At 41.7% G+C, this 12,496-nt stretch overlaps 1 protein-coding gene across 6 annotated transcripts in view; it reads right to left on the bottom strand.

Annotated features, from left to right (window-relative positions):
• Positions 1–4,441, bottom strand: part of PAG1 (phosphoprotein membrane anchor with glycosphingolipid microdomains 1) — a 136,446-nt gene extending 132,005 nt beyond the window's left edge. For 4 of the 6 annotated variants that reach the window (XM_057497938.1, XM_057497935.1, XM_057497940.1 and 1 more), the window contains exon 1: positions 4,302–4,441. The gene's annotated coding sequence lies outside the window, so the exon portion shown is untranslated. The remainder of the gene's footprint in view (positions 1–4,301) is intronic. The other 2 variants (XM_057497941.1, XM_036919437.2) reach the window with 2 other exon arrangements.
• Positions 4,442–12,496: the final 8,055 nt, after the last annotated feature.

Here is a 12,496-nt window from a genome sequence, read left to right as displayed (position 1 = left end):
CTTTTGTGAAAAAAGATAATCAAGTAACTACCATATAAGGCCACTATGAGGATTAAAGTAAATACTGTAGGCAAAGTTCTTAGCATGGCAGTCAGCACACATTAGTGCTCTCTGGTAGCTATTCATTTTAATTCTTAACCAGAAGACATGACCCATAAGGACAAGAAATATGGCAGATAAATCATACTCAGAGCTGTCTCCCCCCATTCCCACTCCTTGCCCTCAAATTTAGCAATGTCCCAGCCTTGAGAGAATGTCTGTGCCATGTGCATATGAGTTGTTTGCTAATATAACCAGAAACTTGTAGAGCTCCCCAACACATTTCTCACAGATAATGAGGCCAGAGTTCCAGAAATATGATCAGCTTCCAACTCTAAGGAAGATAATTCAAAATAGCAGATAGGACTGGGGAGAATAAATGACCTTCATTCACTTTATCCGTATTAAAATTAGCTTGCATTTCTTGTACACATATCTTCCAACAGCAGGAGAAAACTGGATGTCAGAGGAAGGTTATCTGGAGATTTAGAAGTGGCCACAGATAAGCCAATAAATAGTTAACAGACAAGAATTAAAACAGTTCCACAAATGTTAAAGAATTAGTTAAAAGTACATTATGGACTCAGCTCAAGTCATAAAAGTGATCAAAGAAGACTTTTACTATAGAATAACCTAGGACAGAGGGCGATTTAAAACGTAAGTATTGACTGAGTCAAATGAAATATCTGCATTCTGACAAGGAGAGCTAAAACCGAAGTAGAAGATACTGTACTCAGAGAGAGGCAGAAAGCCTCAGTTGATGGCAAGGGCTTTTTCTGGCACACTGTATCTTTGATATTGTGTCCCCCTGAGCACACAGTGAGGAACCCTCCCAAAAGCTCAGTCCCAGAGGATTTTGATTTTATTCATTTTTATTTGTTTAATTGAGATATAATTGACATAAAATTACACTCATTCCAGATATATATAAAATAAGGAATCAGTATTTCTATATACCATGAAATGATTAACACAGTAAGTTAACAACTGTCACCACCATTAAATTTCTTTTTTGTGTGTGATGAGAACTTTTAGGATCTACTCTTTCAGCACCTTTCAAATTTGCAATACAGTATTATTAACTCTAGGTACCAGGCTGTACAGATTTTGACTTTAAGAAAAGGAGACCAACTTAGAACATCTGTCTTGAAGTACCGACCTTTCAGTGGCAGGTTAAGCTAAGAGGTTTAATTAAAGATTAAATCAGTCTGTTGCCTATGTGCCTTATACAGCAATTAGATTTTAATATCTAAAAAATATTTATCAAGGGCCAGAACACTCTAATATATGGATGATAACCTACGAAGGCTTAAAAAAACCCAAACAAAAAAATCACACACAGTCTTGCACACCCCCAACCTCTGGGAGTCAGGTGAGAAGTTCAATGGGCTATGAACCAGACTTTCACCACAGTACTGCCCCCACGACACTGGTACCAAGGCCTCCAGGAAGAATGTTATTTAATGTGAAATATAAGTAATTTCCATTTTTGAATATACAGTATGATATGTGGCAAAGGGCAAGGCCTCCCTCTCTCTCTCCCCCAGGGCTGGTCTCCAACTGGGCTGAATTCATGCCCAGGAATGACACTGTTTGTAGATGGGTGACTGTGGCTTGTGGTGGTTTCCTAGGGCGTGTGGATCTGTTGCAACCACATCTGCAGGCAGGAAACACACAGGAGGACTGCCCTTCAGTGTGAACTGTAACAGTTACTAGTTTGTTTCTTGATTCTATGAATACATGAAGTAAAACGCAACACAATCTACTTCAAACTGAGGGAGAAAACTCACTTCACCTGTTGGTACCCCTGTCACATGCAAGGGTAGACAAGTTATTCAACAGTAATTGTAATAATCATAATAATAGCTCCCAGTCATGGATAACTGTGTTGTGAATGCTGTTAAGCACTCTGTATATTTTAAGGCTTCAATTTCCTCATCTGTACATTGAAGATAATTATGCACCTCTTTTATTAAGTTATTATGAAGATTGAAGGAGAATAGATCAAAAAAACACTTTGCAAGTAGAAGCAGCAGGGTCAAGAAAAAAACAACAAAAAAACAAACAGGGTTTGAAAGAGACAGAAATGGGTTAAAATTTCAACTCTGATTTCTACTAGTTTGATTTCACAGAGCTTCAGTTTCCTCATCTCCAAAATGGACATGAAGCCACCCACCTCAGTACGGAATTAAGAGAGACAGTATGTCAGCCTCCACTATTGTCTGCATCACTAGCAGGTGTTCAGTAAATGTTTATACCCTCTCTCCTAGTGCACACGTGAACTGCTTCTGTCAACCTCCGTCAGCAGCCATGTAATGCCCACAGGATCCAAAGAAGCCTTTCCTTTTATACAATGATAATTTTACCCAGTTTTATATCCCAGTTTAACATGACAGACACAGGTTCAACAGATTTATATCTATGAACTCATTTAATCCTCACCACAATCCGGTGAGGTAGGTGCTACACTATCCCATTTTACAGATGAAGACACTGAGGCATAGAATTTAGGTAAATTGTCCAAATTCATACAGATGGTACCAACGCGGGCAGCTCACCTCCCTAGTCTGTCTTCCTAACCATGATGCTTACAGGGGTCAACCTGTTTGAGATTTCACGTTTGGACGGAATCTCTTCTGGAGATGAGCAATGGATGCTCGCACAAACTACAATGTGTTGACTAACTTTTCAACTTTTGAAACAACATTCTGTGTATTTTCTTAGAATTTAAAAAATAGCTATGCAATATTGTTAAATGGGGTGCCTAATACTAGTTCATCTTGTTCTATGTGCTGGAATACTATAAATAAATATGCTTCTCTTTCTGAAGGTTACTAAATAAACCTTACATTAAAACACACCCCTGAGTTTTGGTTTAACATTTATTTACAAGTTCAAATTTTTAAAATGTATTAGGGTTGTCTTGGTCTGTTTTGTTAAACTACTGATTTCCACACCAGATAATCTCAATATTCTCCTTTTTCTAATGTTTACTGTCTTAATAGTCACAGCAGTACTGGATGGTATTTCATGGCATCCCTTTTATAAATGTAATCAACTCAAATATTAAACATCAGTAATTATAACCTATTGCTCTACTTAAAAGGAATCTATAGGGAATAGATGAGAAAGAAAGGTTAAAGAATTCTATCCTTCAAAGTAGAACAGACCAGCTACCTATAAATCATGCTCTTTGTTTATTAAGATAATTAAGCCCATTAGTACACTTAACTTTTAGACTCAACAAATGTCTGGCATGAACAATTTCCACTTTTTCTAAAACAAAGGGGATGTGTTCAAAAAGGGTCCTCCGCAAGCTCTCTGCACAATGCATGCTATTTTGAAACATGATTTATGTGTCTAATTCCTGGAGCTGCCTTGAAAAATATACTGGGTTTTTCCTTGTATGCTCCCTATTAGGAGAAGACACTCCGGTTTGAAGAGTACACTCTGTTTCAGACTACAGGGCGCTATATCATGTCAGCATTTTCATTAAATACTGTTCAAACTGGACCTTAAAAAACGGACTGGGAAGCCACAGCTGCAGCCGCTGCAGAGACGGGAGTTATCTGGCCGGAAGCCTTACATAAGAGGCGCAGGACAGTCGGGGTGAAACCCAACTGTCATCATCTGAGTCCTATTTCTTTGACACTTGCCCACATTCTTAAAGTGTATGAAATCACATACACTGAGCGGATTTCTCATTTTATTTGCCTTATAACACAAAACGCTGGATTGACATATAACTTGCTTTTTCCCTAAAGGGTTGGGGTCCAATTATGGAAATGTTGGCAACTTCTGCCTAGGGGAAGAGTAAAATGGGATGCGCGGGAAGCCTGGAGGCCTGGGAAAGAATGACTTAGCGCTCACCCCCAGGAATATTACAGATGTCACTCCGTTTAGAACTAACGACAGTGACAAGACCCTGAACGTCCCCCCATCCCCCACCTCCCCAAACACACAATCAAGTCAGCTCAGCACGTGCGATCAACAGCAGGCGAGATGCCCTCGGTGCACCTGTCCTCTCACAGCACATTTTCAACTGACACGTTCTTCAGAGGCTGGGGCCAGCCGGCCCTGGGCTGCTGCCTCTCCCTGCGTGCGGTGTCCACTTCTTCGCACCCTGCACTCCTCCACTCCTCCGCAGGCTGAGCCCTGCTAACAAGCGGTGCCACCCCCAGCTTCCCACAACATGAAGATAATAAAAATGAACCTCCCCTTCCCACGGCTATCTCCAACTTCAGAAACTACAGTCAACTTACTGGGATGCAGGAGACAGGGAGCCTTCTTGGGGAACCGCGCTCCGGCTGTGCGCAGTCCCCGGCCTCGCACTGCCCGGGCGGTGGCGGGGGCAGAGATCCGAGCTGCCGCTCCACCAGCCGCCTCGGTTCCGCGGTGCCCACAGGCTCCGGGCACTTGCCAGAGTGCACCGCCGGGCGGCGGCGCCCACTGAGGCTGCACCCTGCCGCGCGAACTGAGCGCTGCAGCTGCTGCCGACCCCGGAGTGCGCCGCTCCGAGCCCCCGGTGCGTGTATCGGGATCCGCGGGAATGGCGACTCAACCAGGAATGCGGCAAGAGAAAAGCCGAGGCGCTGTTGTCAGCAGAGCCTCCAGCCCGCTCCCGGGCTGTCGGTCACATCGTCGGCGTGCGGGCAGGCGAGCGGGCGGGAGAGCACTGCAGTCCGCACTCGCCGCCGCGCCGCGGAGAATGACAACCTCCGAGGCGGAGCAGCCGTGCGGGCGCGGGGCGCGAGTGCGCATGAGCGCAGCCGGCTGCGGCACGTCACCGGGTAGGGCGGGGGCGAGCCGGGCGGGGCTCGGGGGTGCGGAGGGCCTGGGGTGCCCGCGCGCTGTGCCCTGCGCCCTAGCGGGAAGGTGCAGGAAGTCTCCAGCCTCGGGTTTTGTGAACCTACAGCTGTGTGCTTGACGTTGTTGTCTCCAGAGTTATTGTCCCTTAAAAAACACTGTTTACTCTAAGCGGTCCTTAGGGCGGTTTGTGAGCCCACAAAAGCCAGTTTAACCCTGGTTGTAGCTTAACCATACAGGGCTGCAATTTAGGGAGCAATGGTCTTCTACCTTGGCTGTACATTAAAATAACTTGGGGCGCTTCTAAGAGCCCTTTGCCCTGGCTGCACCCCAGAAGCCAGAATAAGCATAGGAGAATCTCTGGGTGGGGCCCAGTTATCAGTAGTTTGTCAAGCTTTCCCAAGTGATACCGAGGCAGAGCAGGGCTTCTCAACCCTTTAATGTGTGACAGAATCTTCCGGGGATTTTGTTAAAATGCAGGTTCTGATGCAGTATGTCTGGGCACTAAGGGGAGATGCTTCATTTCTAACAAGTTCTCAGAGGATGCCAGCCCTGCAGGGCCAGACCACCACATCCTTGTTACTCAAGGTGTGGGCTACATCTGGAGCAGAGCTTCTGAAATTCTGATCTGTGTGAGAATCACCTGAGTAGGTTTTTTCAGAATGGCAGAGCACATGCCTGGGTCCTACCCACAGTGGTTACGATTAGCTGTTGGGCAAAGGTGGGGCTCAGGACTTCCACTGGGAAGGAGCACTTTAGAGGAGTCTGACATGAGTGTTGAGTGGGCCAAACTTTAGGACATTAGACCAGTAACCTGGAGTTGGGAATAGACTTTTACAGTGAGAAGAGCCAAGCCAGGTCTAGAACTCAGGATATCTGACTCCAAGTCCATGTCCAAGTAGTCCAACTGGTGCTTTATATAACTAGTCCAAATTTTCTACAGTCATTATGCATTACTTGCTCAGTAGGAAAAAATACATAAATCACATTAAACTCACACACAAAACACTGTATTCATTACACATATCATTAAAGGGGACTTATAGTTGGTGGGGGAGGAAGGCCCACTAGGAGGGGAGGGGTGCATGCAGGAAGCAGAGTGATGGGTCGGGGTGTTAAATGGCTTGTTTGATAGTACATTGCAGTGGGAAGGGCAGGCAGGGGGCAACTAACCTTGGACTCAACTAGAGCTTGGAAAGGTGCCTTGGACAAGATCCAGGGACCAGGCCTGGCTTCCTGCCTCATAGCACAGAGTGAAACTCAGGTGTTCAAGAGCTTATGAATGTACGGCATGTCACATACATCACTTCATTGATCTCACAATGGTCTTAAAAATTGAATTTTAAAAGATATCCATTTTATAAATTTAAAAAAAGGATGCCATGGACATTTGTTGACTTGCCCAAACAGTAGAACTTGAACAAGAGTACAGATTCAAATGTCAGATGTGGCTTCTATAGTTCTAAGGAAAACAATTATTCAGGTCTTACAAAGAAAGTGGTTTCTGTGTTTATTGTTCACACCCTTTAAAGGCTGTGTCTAAATTTTGAGTAGAAAGGCTTTTGTTTTTGTAGGGAGGAGGTATATTTTGTGTCTTCACCCCTGTTTTGCAGCTCCATATACTGGGATCCAAAATGTTCTTCTAAGAGCATCCCAGTCCCAGCACACAGCAGTTACACAGTGCAGACTTCACCAAAAGGTTCAAAGAGTGACATTTTCTGGTGACAAGTGTAATTACCATTCTCATTTTATCCAGGCCCAAAGAAGTTAAGTGATTTAGACAAAGTCCAGGCAAGAACCAGTCTCAAGTTGCAGCCCTTCTCCTCTGCTCTCCTTTCATCAAATGACATACTGAAGATTTTTTTCATTTCCAAATTTTTCTTATCAAGATTTGCCATCAATTGATTAGAACCCAAATGTATTTCAAAGCCACTCCTTGGTACAGAACCAGAAATGTCAGGAATGATTCTTGTGCTTGTGGTAAATGCTATGAACTATATTCCCAATCTGAGTAGTTTTGGGAGAAAGTGTGTGATGTTTATATGCAGTATTTCAATCCAGAGTTTACCTGGGAGTGCTATACTGTAAACTATGTCCTACCTACAGTTATGTCTACTTACAGTGTAACTCTTCCATTAGAGCTACTCTTCTGTGTGATTATGAAATAAAAAATAAACGGATGCCTAATCAAAAGAGAATTTTGTTTCTGTTTGGTTTTATTTTTTTAGATTCCACGTCTTTCTCTGACTTCACTTAGCATAACACCCTTGAATTTCTGTGTCATATACCTGAAACTAATATAATATTGTATATAAACTATTCTTCAATTTAAAAAAAAAGAATTCTCTGGAAATTAGGGAGCTAGCTATGGAATTTTGTTCAGTTTTTAATTGGGAAACATTTTAAGTTAAAAAAAACAAAAACAAAGGTAGTATAATAGTCATACTGGGACTTTTAGAAAAATCTAATTCAAAGTTGTCATCTCATTTTTTACATGTTAGAAACTGCAATCAAAATATTTTTCTGCACAGCATATTAATTCACTTCTGATCTTTCATAATCATACTTTCATAATCACACAGAAGTGTGATTGACTTTAAGATTAAATTAATTAGTATGTCCCACTGACATTGTATTTTGAGCTACCATTATTGGCATTAAACACATGAAATGTGTAATATTGGCTTAATATTGACTGTCTTAATATTGAATGTGTCTAACATAGATTTTGTTTCTCATTTGCTTCTATTGTTGCCTGGCAGGAACAGCAGCTACAATTTTTTTTCTCTCTGAGGTCTGCATTCCTTATAGGTCTGCAAAGCCTGCTCTTTGGCTGAAAATTTCCACATTCAGTGCTTCTAAAAGCCCCAATAGTGAGGATTTCAATGATACAGATGCTAGTGACTCCACTGAATCTATTCTCTGGTCATTCAAGGAGTTGTATACCCTGAGTAGGTTTTTATTAAGCTGTTTCTGCTGAGAACCACAGGCTTATCATTGAGCTGAGAAGTTCTGGTCCAAAAATTCTCCATATTTGTTAATGACATTTCTTGATCCATTTCACTCAAAGGGGTTTTTTGAAATGAAAATTCCTTCTGCTTGCTTCCTAGTTTTATGGTCTAGATAGGAGAACCAAGGTAACTGGCAGAGCTGAGACACAAGTGAGAATATAAAATTAGATTTCACTAAGGGAAGATAAAGTTGCCATAAAAATTAATGCAAGTTGTGTTTGATTTTTGGACATGGTTTGTTACAAGATTTGCCTGTTTGAATACATGCAGCTGCTAGTAACTTCACTGGAAACCATAACTGAATCCCTAGTGAGAGGTTAGAGTGAGGATAGGGAGATTAACATTCTGGGTTTGTCTTTTTTATCCTGGGAAATGTTTCAAAGCTATTGGAAAGCCCAACTCCTCTTGCCCTAAGACAGGAAACATGAAATGCCTGAATTTCAAATGTTTACTTCTAAATTGTCTGTTCTAAATAATTTGTTTGGAACTTACAGCAGTCAGTATAATGAGTGATTTGGATTTTCAGGCTAGCCCAGAATATCTCTTAAGCCCACAAATGAGTTAATGTAGTGTTGACTGTAACTCCAAACCTGCAAGCAAATAGGTGCTGGGTGAGGATTCTGGCCCAGTGGTTAAGAGTAGGGTTTGGGGTTGGGGAGATCGGAATTTGGGGACCAAAGAGGAAGACTGGCTATGGACTTTTTGTAGCTGAGGAGCAGAGGCTGGTGAAGACGGGTTGTCAGTAGCCTCTGAGATAAACTTGGGAGAAGTATTGGTCTGTGACCAAGAAGAGAACTAGCAATTGAAACTGTACCTGTAGCTTAGAACTTGCCTGTACTTAAAGTGTTAAGTGTCTCATGTTTGACTTAACTATAGGAAAAAATGATCAGAGACTAATAAATAGATTATAAACCCCTTATAAATCAATAAATGCTTTAAAGAACTATTACAGAAATGTACATTGAATTTTAATCTCTAAGAATTACCTACCCCTCCCTCCTAAACAAGTTGCCCACTAATAGAAAGAGAAGGTGACCAGTGGAGGGGCCAGTTGCACAGTGGAAACTTCAGAGAATTGTCTGGTTTCAACTCCCAGCATCTCCATCTGTCAGGTAAATCATATGGCTGCCATCTTTGCTTATCTGTGTTAGATAACACAGAATGGCAATAGCTTCAGGCATGTAGTTGGTTCCTAGTAAATGCTGCTTGTTAGTGTTAGCTTTTTTCTTTTTCTCTCCTAAACCTTAAATCTGCAGATAGATGTCTTCTGGTGTCTATTTTATCATTTTAATGTAAACAATGATTAACCATAGTTTGTTTAAGGGAGTGCTTTTCTTTTCTGACAGAAGACTTAAGACTGACTTTAGGGTTCCTCTGAGAACAGGGGAATCATGTAGAAAAGGCTTTAGGGGAGATCAGGACAAAGCCTGCTAATGGTACTCTGTGGCCTCACACTGAACTGCAGAGGAAAACGCAGGGTTTAGGACTTGACACTTCCAGATCTTTCTACTGGGAGAAAGAAATTATGGTGGGAAGAAAGGCAGTACTTAGAAAAGTGAAAACAGAGAATGCTTTAGGAAATGTCTTTATATTACAGATTACAGAATGGCTATTCCGAATATCCTTTGTCATTCTGACCTTACACATTCCTTATCCTGACATCGTCGCTCAAGATTTTTTACTGTAAAACTGATGTGAATATGCACAATGCTGGCAGAGATGCCTTAGGTTCACTTTTTTTAGTTCTTCTGCCTTTACTACTTTCGTATAATACAATTCTTGCAAACGTATTTTAAGTAGGTTTCAGAGAAAACTGTGCACTTTATTAGTAGTCATAAATCAAGTCACCAACCAAGAAATAAAAATTCAGGATGGAAAAAGAACTATGTATAACATTAGCAAGAGTTTCACTTCCAAGAGAAGCTAGTTGCACAGTCTCCAAACTCAGAAAAATGTGAAAGGCTTTCAGGGGCTAAAGCACTTCTGTCATTTCTTGCCCTGTTGTCCATTTTCCTCCATTCCTGCCCTCTGAACACTTTCAGCAAATGCTTTTCTGCTCTCAGTCCTGTACTGTCCCTGGAGTGGCGGCCGTCACTTGTTACAGAGGCACAAAAGATGACAAGGAGAGGAATTCAGTACCGTGTGGCTTTCTCTTTGAGCCAGAAGCCCACTTTGAAGTGCAGGAATATGCAATATTTACATGTTTTTTTCCCTCAGCCTACATATTCTTTATCTGCAAAATGGGGATAATGATAGTAGTTCCTTTAATACTCTGAGTCAGCCATTTAACTGTTGCTATTTCCCCAAGAAGAAGGAGCATCCGGTTTCTGCTGAACTTTCTTCTCTTCCCTACTCCCAAGGAAGAGAACATCTAGAGAGGGGTGATGGTCAGTACGAGTGAGGGCTAGTCAGACTGAGGGCTCCCCAAAGTTTCCACACACTTGGCAGTGGTCAAACTTGCTGTTCTGAACAAACAGTTCAGAATAGGTAACAAAAACTCCTGGAATTTGAGATGTTACTTGTGTGGTTGGTGTTCAGAACTTCAGTGGAGTCTCACACATATTCTTTTAGGGGATGAATAAAAAAAGCACAATGGTATAGCCTGATGGGGAGGCAAGGGATCTTGGAGATTTCATAGAAATTCATACAGAGAGAAGAATTTCCAGAGACAAAAGCACAAAATAAACCATCACTCCAAGATGTCTTGTAAAAACAGCAGTTGGTTTTAGAAATATTTAATCCTCAATTCCACTGAAGTGCACATGGTATTTCCTGTTTCTGGAAACTTAGAGGAAAATTAAGCTCTGTTTGAAAGAAAGCAAGCAGAGCCAGATGTTGATGTTGGTAATGATCTACAGAACCTAACACTCCTATGGTGGCAGTCGGGAAAATGCATGACAGCTGTCTCCAGCCGTGGGAGCCTAATTTCTCTTGGCTGGAAAAGAAACAAAGTATAGAGGCTGTTTTGTTTATGTATACACAGGGAGAGCTGAACCCAAGAGGCATTATTTTGGTTCATAGAGCCAGTAATAGCAAATAAAAATATTATTTATATTCCTTTGACATGCATTGTCTTAATCTCTTATTCAAGGAATGTTCAGAATCCAACCAACTATGGTACCCTTGTACAGTCTTTTTTCCTCTTGAAAAGTACTGGATTATTATATTTTGAAACTAATTATAGGCAATCTGATAGTAGTTTGCTTTATTAGTAATTCATTATTCCATATTAATTATTAGAATTCCTTCTGAAAATACATGATTAGACTTCTTGATTGAAAGACCCTTGGGTACACAAGAGTGATTGCAATCTACTTTCTGTCTCACTATACCTCCTCCCAAATCTTCTGCTTTGGTCAAACTGGTTTGCTTTTAATTGCATCCTTATCCTTTGCACTTCCTTACTTTTGTGTTTCACTGTTGTTTTTTCACTCAAATTCTTCTCTCTCATGTCTGTCATTCAAATACCAGCCATACTCTAGAGCCTAATTCATGCCTCATCCCATCCATGACCTTGATCATCTCACCTCTGCTGCTGGAGAGGTGTCTCCTCCTGTGAGTGTCTGCAGCACCTCCTCCTGAATTATCCACACAGCACTTCTCCTAAACTGTCCTAAACTTCAAAAACCCTGAAATTCTTGACTGATAGGATTGTCTTATGAAATTCATAATGAATCCCTTTGAATCAAACTTGAGTTTTGCTAATGAGATGTTGGGGGGAACCAAATGTGTGCTCAGGAGGCTGGAGCCTGTATCCCCATCCTCTGACAGGGAGAGGAGGGGATCTGGAGGTTGAGTTCAATCACACGGCCAATGATTTAATCAATCATGCCCAACAAAACCCCAGTAAAAAACTCAGGACACAAAGTCTTGAGCTGCTTGCTGGGTGGTGAACATATTGATGTACTTGGGGGGTGGTATACACCCTGACTCCACAGGCACAGAAACTCCCACTCAGCATGCTTCCAGGCCTTGCCCTATCTCTGCTCCTCATCTGGTTGTTCATTTATGTCCTTTATAACAAAGCAGTAACCTTAGCCACAGTGTTTTCCTGAGTTCCGTGAGTCATTCAGATGAATTATCAAATCTGAAGGAGGGTTGTGGGAACCTCTGAGTTTGTAGCCAAGCCAGACACAAGTTCAAGAAGCCTGTGGACCCCCCACCCTTGCAGCTAGCTTCTGATGTAAGGGCAGTCATGTTGGGGATCTGCCCTGTAACTTGTGGGATCTGATGCTAACTCCAATTAGTATCAGACTCGAACCGCAGGACACTTAGCCGATGTCAGAAAATTGGTGTCAAAACATGATATTCCATAGCACATTTAAAAACACACCTTGTTTTAGGGTTGTCTTATTTCTAGTGTTGATTTAACAAAAAGCAGTAGTGACATCACCATCTCAAAATGAAGAAGAGAACAGTTATATCAGGTTATATCCACATCTGTCAGTCTGCAGTGTTGATTGATGATCAGTGAAATAATCAAGAAATTTTAGTGTGTGCATCCCATCTCTCTGACTGAACTGTAGGCTTCTGGCAGTCAAGTCCACACGCTCTACACCTTTGTTTTTTAGACCATGCCCAGTGTGAATTCTCTTTAAAAATCCTGGATACTAATAACCTGCTTTATGGTTGATATAATG

This window comes from Manis pentadactyla, chromosome 3 (assembly GCF_030020395.1).
Source record: "Manis pentadactyla isolate mManPen7 chromosome 3, mManPen7.hap1, whole genome shotgun sequence".
Taxonomy (NCBI): domain Eukaryota; kingdom Metazoa; phylum Chordata; class Mammalia; order Pholidota; family Manidae; genus Manis; species Manis pentadactyla.
Note: the sequence above shows the minus strand (reverse complement) of the source record. Positions and strands in the feature narration are given on the sequence as shown.